This window comes from Peromyscus californicus, unplaced genomic scaffold (genome assembly GCF_007827085.1).
Source record: "Peromyscus californicus insignis strain IS unplaced genomic scaffold, ASM782708v3 Scaffold_1__1_contigs__length_55948999, whole genome shotgun sequence".
Taxonomy (NCBI): domain Eukaryota; kingdom Metazoa; phylum Chordata; class Mammalia; order Rodentia; family Cricetidae; genus Peromyscus; species Peromyscus californicus.
This window is the reverse complement of record NW_026294492.1, coordinates 27,361,317-27,374,974: the sequence shown is the minus strand read 5'-3', so window position 1 is coordinate 27,374,974 and position 13,658 is coordinate 27,361,317.

Sequence of the window (13,658 nt, the reverse complement as noted above, 5' to 3'; positions counted from 1 at the left end):
GGTGTGTTTTATTACCTACATGGACTAGATATTTTCTGTAATGTAAGGTAGGTTATCAATGCTGATCTCTGACAATGAAATATATAACCCTCTTTCTAATAAAGTCAACCAACGCTCTGCTATAAAACCAAGCACCCAGGTTGTTTCCCAATGAGCCCCATGTTCTCATCTACGGCTCGCCAGTTTGCCTTGGACTTGTCACACACCAAGGTTATAGAAGTAGACATGACTTGAGGGTTTCTCTGAAGGGTCATTTCTGTTGTTTCCAGGTCATCATGAGGGGAGGAGGGTAGTTTAAGGGAAGGACATGACAAGGATGGGTCAGACCCAGAGGGAAATCCAACGAGGAGCTCAGTTTCATGGAAGTCAGTCTGTGAGAGTAAAGATAGCAGAACAGGCTATCAAAAGCCCAGGTGCCAGGTAGAGATCAAGCAAAAAAATAGTGGGGTGGGGCATTGTCCATCATGGGGACTTCTTGAATGACCTGGTTCAATATGATGGGCTCTATTTCTTATCACACTTACAGACTGAAAATATTATGAAGACAGGTTCATGTTTAATTCATGTTTGCTTATTCAAAGGACTTACGAACTGTGAGGTCTCACTATAAAGTAGTCTCTCTTATCTATAAATGCAGAATATCAATCTTTCTCTACCATACTCATTTTTATCACATGCCATTTAAAATCTATCATCACCATCATTATCAACATCATCAGTTATCAACATTTAAATCATACTTTATAGTACTAGGCCAAAATGTATGACCTTGTGTAAGCTGGGCAAGCGCTCTACCACTAAGTTATACCCTCAGTCATTTCTTTGTATTTTAATCCAATAATGACTCTACTGCCTTGGATGATGTTTTTTTGAATATTTATAAAAAGTCTGATCTTGTTTTGATTTGTACAAGTCAAAGATTATGGATTCCAACTTGATATTTTATGACTGTGAGGAACTGTGCTATGAAAACCATTTGACTTTAAGTTTTATGGAAAGAGTTGTTGGCTGGAAACGATGAGGACAGCTCTCTGTTTAGCTCTACGAAAGCTAAGAATTCAGTATTTGCCTTCAGGAATACATTCAGAGTGGAACTCACACCATCAGCCCTTCTGTTTCTCTGACTTTTATGTTTAGTCTGGAATCACTGGCCACTGGCCTTTCTGTGTATTCAGCCTGTCAATGAAGATCTTTTTTTTCTCAGTTTCCTTAATTGCATTACACAGTTTATTTATAGATGAGTGTGTTTTCTGAATACTTAGACAACATGGATGGGGTAATCTCACAAGGTTCCACCTTTAGTAGAAGAGCTACTTGCAATTAATGGCTGCTAAGAGATGGAGAACCAGTATGTTATATGTATGTATGTATGTATTATATGTATATGTATATTATATATATATATAATTTAAAAGTAATAGCTCATGAATTTGAGAGAGAGGAGATGGGCACAAGGGAAGAAGAGTTGGAGAGAGAAAAAGGATCAATGAGAATTATATAAATGTAATACTGGTATATGAAATTTATCAAAAATTAAAAAAAAACTTGAATTTGTAAAACAATTTATGTGAATAATCATTTTGAGTATATTTCTAACATAAAAGTTCTAGTCATCCCATATATTGGTTTCACCTAACATGAAATTGAATTAAGAATAGTCCCCATTTTTATCAATCATTAAGTTTTCTCTTATGTTCATACTTTTGTTTCTTTTTCTCTTGGATCATTTTTCCTGTTGATTTTATGACTTCTTTGTAATGTATTGTGGTTCTAGTTATATATCACTCACATTTTCTTACAGTATTATAACATCACTGTTTTAATATATCTTTAGTCACACATGATTCTCACTATGAGAGTAGAAAAAATAACTTTGTTTTCCTATGGTAAAGATTTAAATACCTTTGTTTACAATAGATTTTTATTGCAAAAGCTATTATGATACTTTCATGCATTGTCTAAATTTTGTTTTGCTATTTTGCTTCTCACAAGTATTCGGTGCATATGGAATAGTCTTTGTAGGTGATTGGAAGTTGGAATAGAATATTTTTGTACAATGGATAGTTTCTGTGAGTAATCTTAATTATCTTTAATGTCCACATAGTATTTTCATGCATCCTGTGAAACTCTGGTTGGGCTATGTCTTCTGTTATATGGCAATGATATTTCCCAGGGGAGTGTCAGGTAGCTATCAAAAATTTTAAGTCAGTCCTTGAATGCTATGGAGTGAACGTGTTTATCTTCTTTTGTCAGACATGAATTGGTCATTGGAACTTTGTAAATCTCTGTAGGAATTTTAAAGTCATTTGAAAGATCTCAAACTTGTAATTTTGGTGGGTAAAATTGAACTTCAAGAAGTAAATACACACTTCCATGATATTGAATCTTATTTATAAACATAGCGTAATTTCTATTTTATTGCTATGATTATCATTGCTTACAATGATGTAAGTTTTTAACAGTGTCAAACTCCCAATCTGATAATGCCATTTGTCTCTCTCTCCTCTGTCTTTGATACAGACTACAACAAAAATGAAACTGTATAACTCACAAGGTTTTCCACAAAATATCATTCTTCTTTACCTGCATGAAAAGCCTAAAACCCTTTATTATATCACCTTCAATGGTGACAGAGAGTGTTTTCTCTAAGATCAGGATCCAGGCAAGGATGTTTGCTAACATCCTTTCTATTCAACAGGGCAGCTGCTCAGGAAAAAGGAATAAAACATTTCGTTTTCTTCCTGACAGACTTTGCTTCCAGATTACAGGTTCAAAGACAAAATACAGGAGAGTTTCACGGAAATAAGAACATTTCATCAAATGAAGAGAAGGACCCTTCTGTTCTCATGTAACTGCTCAGGCAGCAGACTTGTTGAAACAGCTCCCACCAAAACAGAACTCACAATGAGACTTATGTCTGAGACTAAAGCACAAAAAATGAGACACATAAGGAGGCTCATTTGGTAACTTTGCCTAGAACCATTGATTTCCAACAAGAAGAAAAGAAAACAAAATCAAATAATGATTGTCTTTCATTAAAACTTTTAAGTTTTGTGAATTTCCTATCTGAGTACTGTTTCTCATCTACCAACTACCTACCCCAACCAACTACCTGTGGCTGGTGAGGAGAACCTACTATTGCCATTTTACTAAATCACTATAAACTAACTCTAAATTTTATCCTATATCCCAAGAGATAAGCATATCATCGTGCTGTGGTGGCACATGCCTTTAATCTCAGCACTTGGGACGCAGAGCCAGGTGAATCTCTGTAAATTCAAGGCCAGCCTGGTCTACAGAGTGAGATCCAGAACAGGCACCAAAACTACACGGAGAAACCCTGTAGGTGTCTACAGGGATGTCTTCTTCATTCAAGAAGTTAAGTACATTATCTCAGGAAACAGGTAGACTTAAAAAAATGATTAACAGAAACCAGTAGATACTCAGTGCACATTGCTTTTCCATAATGGCGAGTACAACTGACACAGCCACACACCTGAGGTCCTGCCTGCATCATCAGCCCTTTTTTTTTTTCCCACTGTAGAGGTCAATGATGACAAAGAAAGACTAGACTGTGATACTGATGCAGCTTGTGTCCACCAAGGGATAAAGGCGATGCCTCCTGGATGCAGAGAGAGAGAGAGAGAGAGAGAGAGAGAGAGAGAGAGAGAGAGAGAGAGAGAGAGAGATTGGTTCTCCTTTGAGACCAATCACATGTTGTTAGTGAGCAAAGGAAAGACTAATAGGAGAGTCCACATTTCTGCCTTGAATGACTGGGTGGAATGTGAATCATTAAAGAGACAGGTCTGTATTACAAACACTTTGGTAAAAGGGGGACTCAGTTGTTGGTTTGTTGCACGAGAATTTATTCTGACATCTGGAAGATACTCTCACAGCCAACAAAAGTGGTTGGCAGGCTTCCTGGTACTCAGACCAAGAGGAGTTATGTCCTTCATATTTTCATTTTATGTGCATTATCTCAAATAAGAGATATTGCACTCTGGTTTTCAGAAGTGGTTTAGTTACTATGGTTATCTTGGTCACTTCTGTTCCAAGCTACTTATAAATAGCTTTCTGATAATGAGAAAATAAAAACATTTTACTATGAAATCAAACATTGATACAAAATTTGAAATGAAAAGTAAAACAAAACTCCCTTACAGTCCTTGGGCATAATTTTAAAAAGTATCAATTAATTTATAGAACTATTAATTAATACTAAAATGTATCTAAATTAATTTACTAATTTGGGTTCTTATTTTCTACCTTCCTATCTATGTGTATGCTTGCTTTTTGTAATGGTTCCTGGGCAACTTAATTGGGTAATGCTTATTCTGCTCATTTCTTTATCTTCGACAGCTGACTTTCTTGACTATACCCACTGTGGACAAGATACTATTAGAGGCACTTAATGGTATTTCAAGTTAAATATTCAACATCTCACAATAGTATATAAGACCCATTGGAATCTATACCTCCCTGTATAACAAGTACCAGTGAAATCCTGATCCCTGTTTTGCCTATGACCTAGGCTCCATTTTAATATTTTTCTGTGGACAGATCAGCTAGATCATTAAAAGCACTGTATTCCTTAACTCGTTTCAATTATCTTATTTTTAAGAAGATGTGTTTTTCATTAATATATATATATATATATATATATATGTGTGTGTGTGTGTGTGTGTGTGTGTGTGTGTTGTGTGTACGCATATGTGTGCACATATGCAAGTGGTGTACTCATGAAATCCTGAAGAGAGTATCAGGTATAGTGAATCTAGAATTACAGGCAGTTTATGAGTCACCTGATGTGGGTGCTGGAAACTGAATGAGTCTACTTGGCAAGAGTAATGTGCACCCTTAACCACTGAATCCCTCTCCAGGATCTAATTGTCTTATTTGCATTAAGCTTTGTACTAGATGCATGCTTGGAGACTCACCTATGAATATTAAGCTTCATCTTGACATTCCCTGGGAAGTAAGGGCTTGCAGTTTGACAAGAAAAGGTATATACACATAAAACAAATGCGGGGAGAATGTAAACAATGTCACATGAGGAAGTTTTATTGCTATTAATGTTCTAAAAGTATGCATAATGAGCAGTCATTGATTTAAGGACCAGGGAAAGAGTGAATGTGTAACTCAATCCTGTATCTATCAGGCTCTTCAGTACCATTGTGTCTGTTTGTACTTATGTGTTTCATGGACTTTCTTCACGAAACGTGATGTTGTCTATGTGCATTCCTCTTGTCATATTTTTTTTTGCTTAGACTTGTGATCATATTTTGTTGTCCTTGGAAAAAGGAGGATGTATAAATCATATCTATGATAAGGAGCTATAAATATGCTAATCTAGTTTCACTGGTAATTAGGAAAAGAATGATGTATTTTATTTGTTTTTCTGTTATGACATTCCTATTGTATCCCCCAGCATAGAAAGGAAGAAAGGAGGAAAGGTGGAAAGAAAGAAAGAGAAGAAAGAAGAAAGAAAGAAAGAAAAGAAAGAAAGAAAGAAAGATGAGTGAGTGAGGGAGTAAAGAAGGCGGGAAGGAAAGAAAGGAAGGAAGGAAGAAGACCTAAAATAGAACCAAGCCAGATGTACTCAACAAAAACACACAAAAACGAACAGGTGAAGTCATTATTTCCTTTTATCCATGTCTTAGTCACTTTTCTAGTCCTGTGACAAAACACCACGAGCAAGCCAACTTATAAAAGAAGGCATTTAATTGGGGGCTTGCTTACAGTTCATAGGGTGAGTAGTGACCCATCATGGCTTAGAACATGGCAGCAGACAGGCAGGCATGGTTCTGAATTAGTAACTGAGAGCTTCCATGTTGAGACAACAACCACAGGCAGAGGGAGAGGGAGAGAGAGAGAGAGAGAGAGAGAGAGAGAGAGAGAGAGAGGAGGAGAGAGACAGACAGAGAGAGAGAGAGAGAGAGAGGAGAGAGAGAGAGAGAGAGAGAGGAGAGAGGAGAGAGAGGAGGAGAGAGAGAGAGACAGAGAGAGACAGAGAGAGACAGAGAGAGAGAGAGATAGAGAGACAGAGAGAGAGAGAAATAGAAGCTAAATGAGAATGGCAAGGGCTTTTGAAATCTGAATACCCCAATTTTTCTTGACCAGGTCCCATGCATTCAAATTGTATGAGCCTATGGGGGCTATTCTCATGAAAACCACCACAGTAAAGTAAATGAAAGTCAGATTAATTCAATTCACCTATTGTTGAATTTAATTTTTGCCTTGTGAATTGAATTAGCTTCTTTTGGCTGTCCTAATGAATTATCACAGACTATGTGGCTTCAAATTATCCACATTCACCTTTTTTACAGTCCTACATATCAGAATAAAATTTATTCAACTTAATCAAAATGAAGATATTATGGAATCTACTTTTAAAAAGGAACTACTTGTTTTAAATAAGATAAATAATGAAAAATTTTTGTCTGAATTTGTCAAATGTTACTGGACTGGACATTGTTATATATAATGGAATTTTTTATCTGAATCTGTCAAATGTTAATGGACTAGACATCATTAATGTAATTTTTGACTGTATATATTGTATATACTTATTGGATAGTTTTTCTTGTATTAGTTATAAGCTTTTTTTAATTTTTAGACAAAAAGAGAGGAAATGTGGTGGTATTGTGTTCCCCAAAATATTGTGTATCCTAATAAACTTATCTGGGGTCAGAGAACAGAAAAGCCACAATATTAAAACATAGAGGTTAGGCAGTGGTAGCACACCTCCTTTAATCCTAGCATTCCAGAGACAAATCCCTCTGGATCTCTGTGAGTTCAAGGCTGCATTGGAAACAGCCAGGCATGGTGACTCACGCCTTTAATCCCAGAAAGCAGTCTTTAATCCCAGGGAGTGGTGGTAGAAAGCAGAAAGGTTTATAAGGCTTGAAGACCAGAAACTAGAAGCATTTGGCTAGCAGCATTTGGCCTGGTTAGGCATTTGGCCTGGTTAAGCATTTTGGCTGGTTAAGCATTCAGGCTTCTAGCAGCAGTTCAGCTGAGAGCCATTAGGATGAGGACACAGAAGCTTCCAGTCTGAGGAAACAGGACCAGCTGAGGAATTGGCAAGGTGAGATAGCTGTGGCTTGTTCTGGTACTCTGACCTTCCAGCATTTACCCCAATAACTGGCCTCGGGTTTGATTATATTAATAAGACTCTCTAAGATTCATGCTACAAAGATACTTTCGGGGCTACAGACTCTTCTACAGTTGAAAATCACTGTATTGCTTTTTCCAGGTTTGGTGACTGTCAGCATGTGTAGGATTGTGGCCACATCACTCCAGCCTTCCAGGCAAGAATCCCTAAATCTCTTTCTGCCTCATCTTCATGTGAGATGTTGTCCTTTCTGGGTTGCATGAAATCTCATTTTCAACCTGTTTGAAGGACACTTGTAATTAATACTTTTGGACCACCGGACTAGTGCCAATTTAGACTCTTAACTAATTCTTACCTGTGAAGAACATTTTTCCTTATGATAATATCTGCCTGCAAGTCTCAGGGGATAAGGCATGACTACTGGCCACTGGGCCACTCATCAGGAGGCTGCAACAACAGCAACACTTCTGTATGTCAACTTGAATCAAACACTGAAAAGCCATCAGCAACATCTGTAGGAACATTCTCAAAACTAACTTTCACCAGAGCCCCTTAGCTTTCCTATCAAAAACCCAGATTCCTAGATAATTTTGTTTTTTGTGATTCTGATACAGTTGGCTTGTTTTTAAAACAACAAATAACAAAATGTTGCAAATCAATCTGATATATTTAACTGGGGGTGGCCATTATAGAGAAATAATGACCTGACAATACAAACACATTGTGCTTTGCCCTGTACAGAGATCAACAAGTGGTCTTGAAGTCGTCTCTCAGGCTCTCAACTAGGTCAGGTAGACTTGCATCAAAGAATCAAAAGAGGAAGAGGTTCACACTGAAGTTTACTTTTCCCCTCTGGTAGCATTTCATAGCATCTTGCAGCACTATGAAAGCTAGCCAGTAGGAATGAAGCTTTGAGGTTCAGTGCCAGCTTTATTTCTCCATGTTCTATGATTCTTGAGTAAAGTGTGTGGTGTGTAGTGGATAGCCATTCCAACCTTGATCCGGATGTTCCAACCCCCATTGAGGCTTCGGTAACTGTCACACCTACAAGGCCAAGAGAGGACCCTGAAGACCCAAGATCCCTGATGCATGGGCTCTCTTGGTGCCTGGACCCTGGACGCTGGAGGTAGACCGAGCAGAATTCTCCAGAGAACACCGCTGGACTGCGACACACCTTTTCCCAGACCCTGCAACCCACCTCTCCCTTCACTTGTAAGTTACGCCAACTCAATAAACCTCCCCTTTATACTACGTGGAAGTGGCCTTAATAATTTCACCAATAGTGGTGTCTTCACTATAAGGTGTTACCATAAAATTATCACTAATAAGGTATTACCCACAAAATTAAAAGGCAAATTGATCCATATCTATCACCCTGCACAAAATTGAAGTTCGAGTGAATCAAAGACCTCAACATAAAATCAGACACATTGAACTTAATAGAAAAGAAATCAGGGAACAGCCTTGAACTCCTTAGCATAGGAGACAACTCCCTGAACAGAACACTGATGGTACAGGCACTAAGATCAACAATCAATAAACGGGACCCCATGAAACTGAAAATCTTCTGTAAGACAAAGGAAATAGTCAATAGGACAAAACAACAGCCTAGAGAATGGAAAAAGTTTTCACCAACTCCACATTAGACAGAAAGCTAACATCCAAAATATATAAAGAACTCAAGAAACTAGACATCAACAAACCAAATAATCCAATTAAAACATGGAATAGAGATCTAAACAGAGAATTCTCAACAGAGGAGTCTCAAATGGCTGAGAAACACTTAAAAGGATGTTCAACATCCTTAGCCATCAGGGAGATGCAAATTAAAGTGACCTTGAAATTCCTTCTCATATCTGTCAGAATGAAAAACACAAGAGACAGCTTGTGCTAGAAAGGATGTGGAGTAAGAGGAACACTCCTACATTTCTGGTGGGAGTGCCAACTTGTACAGCCACTGTGGAAATAAATATGGCAGTTCCCCAGAAAACTGAGACTTGATCTACCTCAGGATCCAGCTATACCACTTTTGGGCATATATTCAAAGAACACTCCATCTTACCACAAGGATACTTGTTCACAATCATGTTCATTACAGCTCTATTTATAATAGCCATAAACTGAAGACAATTCAGATGTCCTTCAACCAAAGAATGAATAAAAAATGTGGTACAGTCATACAATGGAGTGTTATTCAGCTGTTTTAATCGATGATATCATAAATTTACAGGAAAACTGATGGAATTAGAAATGATCATCCTGAGTGAGGTAACCCACACCCAGAAATACAAACATAGTGTATACTCATTTGTAAGTGGACTTTGTCTGTTAGTTAAAGAATAATCATGCTACAATCCACAGACCCAGAAAGGCCAAATAAAAAGGAGAGATCAAGGTAGTGACACATGAATCTCTCTGGGAAGGGAAATAAAATAGAATTTTCAGGTGGTCTGGAAGCAGGTAGAGATGGGAAAAGGAAGGTTCAGGCAGATGAGAGGGATGATTGGAGTTGGGGAGGGCATTTGGGGTGATATAGAAACTAATGCAGTGCAAATTCCTTAGAGAAGTCTCCTAGTAATGGGGGAATATGGAACCCAAACTGGACATATTCTATAACCAGGTAAGACTCCCAACAGTGGGACTGGAACACCAACCTAGTCATAAAACTATCAACTGACAATCTGCCCTGCTTGCAAGATATTCTGGGGCAATGGTGTGTGCAGACCTGGTGGGAGCAGCAATCAATGACTGGTCCAACTTCAGGCCACACCAGAAAGGGAGCCCATGCCTGACACCGCCTTGATGGTCAGGAACCAGAAACAGGGCAACACACAGACCTAGCAACACAGAGACATGGGATATAACTAAACAGGACTGGCAAAGAAATAAAAATTAAAAAAAAAACCTCAGTGATATGATTTCTACTGATATTCTGCTATACTCATAGATGAATGCCTAGCCTAATTGTCCTCAGAGGGGGCATTATCCACCAACTGATGGAAACAGATGCAGAGACCCACAGCTAAACATCAGGCAGAGAGAAAGAGAGTATAAATTGGATATCTCCATCAGGTACCTCCCCTTGGAGCTTAGGGAACCCAGTGGAAGAGGGGAGAAAGCAAGTAGGAGCCAGAGAGGTTAAGGACATTCCATGAGAACACAGCCCACAAATTCAAACTAAGCAGTTCTCAAAGGGACTCACATGGAAGCGATAATCACATGACCTATATGGGTCTGAGCTAAGTTTTCTGCATATACCTTATGGTTGTGTAGCTTGATGTTCTTGTGGTACTCCTAACAGTAGAAATGGGGGTGTCCCTGACTCTTTTGCCTGTGCTTGGGACCCTTTTCCTCCTACTAGGTTGCCTCATCCCCACCTTGATATGAGGGTTTTGTGCCCTAATCTTACTATATCTCGTTAGGCCATGTTAGGTGGACATCCATGAGGACCGGATCTTTTTTTTCCCCTTTGGGGAAATAGAGGAGTGGATCTGGCAGAGAAGGGAGTGAGAGAAAGGAGTGGGAGGCATGGAGGGAGGGGAAACTGAAACTGGGTTTGGAATGTAATGTTTGAGAGAAGAATAAGAGAAAAAAAGAAAAAAAATCTGAGGTTAACCAAGATCACTGTCAATAACCTGCAATATTTGGAGCTATATGGGGCTTCATTGGGTATTAATGCTAATAGAGCTAACCAATTCTAGGGGATTTATTTGTTACCCTGTGATGTCTGTCTAGTGGTTTATAGTCCTTTTACTGCCATCCCCTTATAAGAAGTTTCTCCAGTAGTAGTATTTCATTTGATTTTTTTCAGAAAGTGTTTAGCGTTAATAGTATTCCCCACCTCTGAAGAGTCGTCCCATCCTCCACCCAAAATCATAAAAGTGAAAGCCAACATCCACAAGCAAGAAAACACACATAATGTTTGTCTTTCAGAGTCTAGTATATCTCACTCGGAACAGTTGTTTCTAGCTCCATGGTAGCTTTGAGTTGTTAGAAGTGTCTATTTAGAACACCCACAGATGTTGGGAAGTTGGTAAGGACCTGGGGTGTGGCTGGCATAGGGGCTTTCAAAAGAAGTATTCTCATTTGTTTTCCCTTGCTGTGGTGTATACTCTGGCCCAAAGGAATCTGAAATAAGACAGGGTTTATCTGACTTGGCTTTCTGCCTCACTGTCCATCCCTGAAGAAAAGCCAAGGCAGGAAACCTCAAGTAGGAACCTGGAGGCTGTAACAGCAGTAGTTGCCACTAAGGAAAGCTGCATACAGCCTTGCTTCTCATGGGCTACTCATGCTGCTTCCATATACAACCGAGGAATGCCTTCCCAGGAGTGGCTCAACTCACAGTGGGATAGACCATTCGACATTAATCATTAATCTAAGGACGTCCCACAGTCATGCCCACAGGCCTGTCAGATGGAGGCAGTTCCTCAGTGGGCATTTCTTCTGCTCTGGTGACTCTAGTTTGTGTCAAGCTGGCTGACAAAAATTTACCAGCACTGGAGGGAAAAAAAAATAGTGATATAAAGGAGAAAAGGGGGACAGTGAAACAGAAAAGGTTGTGGAGCATGGAGGACACTTCTATTACATGAACAAAAATCTGATCCTTAGGAAAATAGTATCCAAAATATAATTAGAAAGTGTGTGACTTGGAGGGCTGAAGGGATGACTGCAATCTATGAAACTGTTTTTTATGGAATACTGCCAGGGAAATAGGTTGCATTTAATTGACCATATAAAACATAAGCTTAACAATCTTGAGTGAATTATGTAACTAATATAGTTACAAAAAGGCACAGTGTTAAATGAGGTTAAGGAAAGGCAAAAGCCAAGACAACTGATCAATATTGAAAACAAAATAGGACTCCAGGTGAAATGCCTATGAATGACATGTTAAGATTTTACTCCCATCTTTTGAAAATTCAATCCAGCTATTCATTTAGTACAATTCTATTTGAAATCTTCTATTAATGCTTAGTGTGAACAAAATAGCATGAATAGTATCTCTAAAAAGTTTGGTTTCTTTGTTTTTCAGAAAATTTCAGCTTACTCAAGATAATTTTTTTTTTAATTTTCTGCCTCAAGTATTTTCATAGGATATGAGAAGTTCCTGTGGATGAAGTGAAAAATCAGGATGACCCTTGGAAATGCTTTTGTTGCAAACAAAAAGAAAAGGATTCACACTATTTTATAAACAATTTCTTGGGATGTTTTTCACTTCCTTGATTGAAAATTGAAGCTTAAATTCTAATCACAATATTTCACTATAGCATTGCTGAATAATTTTAAAATATACAGTTTCACTAACAACAGATGTAGAATGTAAATATTAGTACTCAGAGACAGAGTGGTTAATAGGGATTTTTATCTACTCTTTTTAAAAAATTTTTGTTTCTTTGTATATATGTGTATGCATGTGTATCTGTGTGAGTTTATGTTCACCGTGTGCATAGGGGTGGAGAGGCCCGCAGACATTGGATTCCTTGGAATTGTATTTATATGCTATTTTAAGCACCCTGATGTTGGTGGTACGAGTCAATTTGAGGTCTTCTGCAAGAGCAGCACTTGCTGCAAGAGCAACCTCTCCAGCCCCAATTCTTGATCTATGTGTATTTTTATAACACTGACAGCAGTAAATGCCTACTTTCATTGGCTGATACAGGACTCAACTTTCACAACAGAAGGTGTTGTCAAGGAATAAGAATTGCTTACAAATGCCTTATTAAATATAGCCCATTTCATCTTATGATCTTATGGGTCTGAATGGGTTTCTGAATGTGTGTGCTGGCGCCCGTGGGGGCCAGAGGTGTAGCATTCCCCAGGAGCTGGAGTTGTAGTTGGTGCTGAATTTCTTCAATGACGGATTATGCTGTGGAAGCATAAGCCAAATAAAACCTTTCCCTAAGTAGATTTGGTCAGTGTTATATCACAGCAACAGGAAGAAAATTAGAACAGTGATTGAAAAACCAAACCAAAAGTAAAATGACGAAATTAGATTATTGAAGAATCCAAATATACATTATCAGCTGCTACTTCATTCAAATACTAAAATTTGATCCATATGGAGTCTCATGCTTATGGTTCCAGCAATTGGCAGACTAAAGCAGGTGAATTGCTAGAGTCTCAAAAACAAAAGAAAACGAATTTAAAAATCACTAGGTAAATATACTATAACTTTTTAGAGTAAGGAACAGACACGTTTTTATTTATTGAAAAGGTCTTTCTTCACTTATGCTGTTGAGTAAATTATGTATATTTGTGTGTATACATGTGTTCACATGTGTGTGGTGCACATATGTATGCCTATACAGGCATACATGTTCATGAAGGTGGGCATTGTGTAGGAAAGAGTGGGGCTGAGGGAGATGCCTAGAATCTTTCCCCATAGCTCTTCCCTTTTATTTTCTGAGTCACAATTTCTTACTCAAACCCAGAGCTTGTCTGCAGAGCTAGTCTTGATAACCAGCCTGGTCTGTGGATCCAGTCTCAGCCTTTTTGAGGCTGGAGATGCAGGGTCCCACCAAGCCCACCTGGCACTGACTTGGAT